The sequence below is a fragment of the Ornithorhynchus anatinus genome, chromosome 2, assembly GCF_004115215.2.
Source record: "Ornithorhynchus anatinus isolate Pmale09 chromosome 2, mOrnAna1.pri.v4, whole genome shotgun sequence".
Taxonomy (NCBI): Eukaryota; Metazoa; Chordata; class Mammalia; order Monotremata; family Ornithorhynchidae; genus Ornithorhynchus; species Ornithorhynchus anatinus.
The window spans coordinates 61277172-61281548 of NC_041729.1; positions in this window are offsets into that span (position 1 = coordinate 61277172).

Consider the following 4377-nt stretch of genomic DNA (forward strand, 5'->3'; position numbering starts at 1 on the left):
TTCAGAGCCAGGTCTGGACTGAGAAGGGTTGGGGGCCAGGCCTGCAAGGCAAAGGCAGGGGTGCCAAAATTGGAGCGAAAAGGATGAGGGGCCAGGCCAGGAACGAGAAGGGTTGAGGGCCAGGCCTGCAGGGCCAAGGCGGTGGGCCCAAACTGGGACGAGAAGGGTTCGTGGCCAGACCTGGAACGAGAAGGGTTGGGGGCCAGGAAGGCAATGGTGGAGAGGGCCCAAACTGGAAAGAGAAGCATTCAGGGCCAGGTCTGGGAGGCAAAGGTGGGGGCGCCCAAACTGGAACAAGAAGACTTCGAGGTCATGTCTAGAAGGCAAAGGCAGGGGGAATCAAAATGGAACAAGAAGGGATCAGTGCAGGTCTGGAATGAAAGGGGATGGGAGACAGGTCCGGAAGGCAAAGGCTTGGGGGGCCCAAACTGGAAGAAGAAGTGTTCAGGCCATATCTGGATGGCAAAGGCGAGGGACCCAAACTGGAACGAGAAAGGTTCGGGGCCAGGCCTGGATTGAGAAGGGTTGGGGGCAAGGCCTGCAAAGGCAAAGACGGGGGGGGCAAACTGGAAGGAGAAGAGTTTGGGGCCAGATCTGGAAGGCAAAGGTGGGGTGGGGTGGGGGAGGGCGAAACTGGAACGAGAAGGTTTTGGTGCCAGGCATGCGAGGCAAAGGCAGGGGGACCCAAAATGGAACAAAAAGCACTCTGGGCCAGTTCTGGAGGGCAAAGTCCGGGAGACCCAAACTGGAACGAGAAAGGTTTGGGGCCAGGTCTGGAAGGCAAAGGCAGGGGAATCCAAACTGAAACAAGAAGAGTTTGGGCAGGCCTGGAACGAGAAGGGTTGGGGGCCAGGCATGCAAGGCAAAGACAGGGAGGCCAAACTGGAAGGAGAAGAGTTTGGGACCAGATCTGGAAGGCAAAGGCAGGGGCCCCAAAGTGAAAGGAGAAGGATTCGGGGCCAGGTCTGGAAGGCAAAGGTGGGGGTGGCACAAACTGGAATGAGAAGAGTTCAGGGCCAGGCCTCCAACGGGAAAGGTTGGGGGCCAGGCCTTCAAGGCAAAGGTGGAGGGCCCAAACTGGAGCGAGAAAGATTCAGGCCCAGGTCTGGAAGAAAAAGGTAGGGGGACCCAAACTGGAATGAAAACAGTTCAGGGCCAGGTCTGAAAGTCAACGGTGGCGGAGCCCAAACTGTAACTAGAAGAGTTTGGGGCCAGGACTGGGAGGCAAAGGTGGGGGGGCCAAACTGGAACTAGAAGGGGTCATGGACAGGCCTGAAAGCCAAAGGCGGAGGGAGCCCAAAGTGGAACGAGAAGGGTTCAGGGCCAGACCTCGAATAAGTGAGGTTGGGGTCCAGACCTACAAGGCAAAGGTGGGGGTCGAAACTGGAATGAGAAGAATTCAGGTCCAGGCCTGCAAGATAAAAGCTGGGGGACCCAAACTGGAACGAGAATCATTTGGGGTCAGGCCCGGAACGTGAAGGATTGGGGGCCAGACTTATAAGGTCTAGGCTGGGGCTGGGGCGAGCCAAACTGGAATGAGAATGGTTTGGAGCCAGGTCTGGGAGATAGAGGCCGGGATGCCCAAAACGGAATGAGAAGGGTTCGGGGCCAGGGCTGGAATGAGAAGGATTGGGGTCCAGGCCTGCAAGGCAAAGGCAGGGGGCCCAAACTGGAAAGTGAAGAGCTCGGTGCCAGGCCTGGAGGGCAAAACCGGGGAGCCCATATTGGAATGAGAAGGGATCAGGACCAGGCTTGCAAGGCAAAGGCAGTGGGACCCAAACTCGAACATGAAGGGTTTGGGCCTAGGCCGGCAATTCATGGGCTAGGGGACCCAAACTGAAATAATAATGTTGGTATTTGTTAAGCGCTTACAATGCGCAGAGCACTGATCTAAGCGCTAGGGTAGATATAGGGTGATCAGGTTGTCCCACATGGGGGTCACAGTTTTAATCCCCATTTTACATATGAGGTAACTGAGGCACAGAGAAGTTAAATGACTTGCCCACAGTCACACAACTGACCGGGGCAGAGCTGGGATTCAAACCCATAACCTCTGACTCCCAAGCCCGTGCTCTTTCCACTGAGCTATGCTGCTTCTCTGAAAAGGGTTCTGGGCCAAGTCTGGAAGGCAAATGCACGGGGAACCAAAATGGAACGAGAAGAGTTGAGGGCCAGGTCTGGAAGGCAAAGGTGGGGGAGCCCAAACTGGAATGAGAAGGTTTTGGGCTTGGCCTGAAAGGAGAAGTGTTGTGGTCAAGGCCTGCAAGGCAAAGTGTGGCCCAAACTGGAACGAGAAGGCTTCGGCGCCAGGCCTGCAAGGCAAAGGCTGGGGAGCCCAAATTGGAAAGAGAAGGGTTCGGGGCCAGGTCTGGAAGACAAAGGCGGGGGAGCACTACCTGGAATGAGAGGGGTTTGGGGCCTGATCTGGAAGGCAAAGGCTGGGGGACCAAATTGGAACAAGAAGGATTCGGGGTCAGGTCTGAAATGAGATGAGTTGGGGGACAGGCCTGCAGTGAAAAGGATGGTGGGTCCGAAACTGGAATGAGAAGGTTTCAGAGCCGGGACTGGGAGGTAAAGGCGGGGGCGCCCAAACTGAACGAGAAGGCTTTGGCGCTAGGCCTGCAAGGCAAAGTCAGGGGAGCCCAAGCTGGAACGAGGAGGGTTCAGGGCCAGGTCTGGAATGAGAATGGTTGGGAGCCTGGCCTTCAAGGAAAAGGTGGGGGGAACCAAACTAGAACGAGAAGTAGTCGAGGGCAGGACTGGAAGGTAACTGTCAGGGGACCCAAACTGGAACGAGAAGGGTTTGGGACCAGACGTGGAACGAGAGGTTTTGTGGTCCATGTCTGCAAGGCAAAGGTGGGGGCTCCAAATTGGAATGAGAAGGGTTCTGGGCCAGGCCAGCAAGGCAAAGGCGGGGTGCCTAAACACGAGCGAGAAGGGTTCAGGGCCAGGTCTGTAAGGCAAAGGAGGGGAACCCTAACTGGAATGAAAAGGGTTTGGGGCCAGGCCTGCAAGTGAAAGACGGGGCAGGGGCAAACTGGAACAAGAGGTGTGTGGGTGCAAGACTGAAAGACAACAGCCGAGGGACCCAAACTGGAACGAGAAGTGTTCGGTGCCAGGCCTGGAAAGAAAGGGATTGGGGGCCCATTCTGGAAGGCAGAGGTGGGGAGGCCCAAACTGGAATGAGAAAGGTTCGGGGCCAGGTCTGGAAGGCAAAGGCTGGGTGCCCTAACTGGAACGGGAAGGGTTTGTGGCCAGGCCTGGAAGGCAAAAGTGGGGGGACCCAAACTGGAATGGGAAGGCTTTAGGGCAAGGTCTGGAATGAGAAGGGTTTGGGTCCAGGCATGCCAAGGGAAAGGCAACTGGAAGGAGAAGGGTTCAGGGCTGGGTCTGGAAGGCAAAGGATGGGGGCCCAAATTGGAACAAGAAGGGTTCAGGGCCAGGCCTGGAATGAGGAGAGTTGGGGTCAGGGCTACAAGGCAAAGGATGGGGGCGGTCCAAACTGGAATGAGAAGCATTAGGGGCCAGGCCTGGAATGTGAAGTCTTAGGGGCCAGGAGAGCCCAAAGTGGAGCAAGAAGGATTCTGGTCGGGCCTGCAAAGCAAAGGCTGAGAGGCCCAAACTCAACGAGAAGTGTTTGGACCCAGGACTGGAAGGCAAAGGTTGGGGGGCCCAAACTGGAAAGAGAAGCGTTCGGGGCTAGGTCTGGAAGGCAAAGGTGGCAGGGACCCAAAATGGAACAAGAAGGGTTCGGGGCCAAGTCTGGAAGGAGAATAGTTGGGGGCCAGGCCTGCAAGGCAAAGGCCGGGAGACCCAAACTGGAACGAGAAGGGTTCCAGGCCAGCTCAGGAATGAGAAGCATTGGGGTCCAGACCTGCAAGGCAAAGGCTGGGAGGACCAAACTGAACGAGTAGTGTTTGGGGGCAGGATTGGAAGGCAAAGGTTGGGGTTCCCAAACTGCAATGAGAATGGTTTGGAGCCAGGTCTGGAAGGCAAAAGTAGACGGACCCAAACTGGAACGAGAAGGGTTCGGGGCCAGACCTGGATTGAGAAGTTTTGGGGGCCATGCCTGCAAGGCAAACGTGGCGGGCCCAAACTGGAAGGAGAAGGATTGGGGGCCAGGCCTGTGGATCAAAGTCAGGGGGCCCAAACTAGAAGGAGAAGGGTTCGGGGCCAGGTCCGGAACGAGAAGAGTTCTGCCCTAGACCTACAAGTCAAAGGCAGGGGTACCCAAACTGGAACGAGGAGAGTTTGGGACCAGGTCTGGAATGCTACGTCAGGGGGCCTAAACTGGAACGAAAAAAAACCCAAAAGTGACAAGGCCTGTAAGGCGATGTGGGGGACCCAAACTGGAACCGTGAGGGTTCAGGGTGAGGT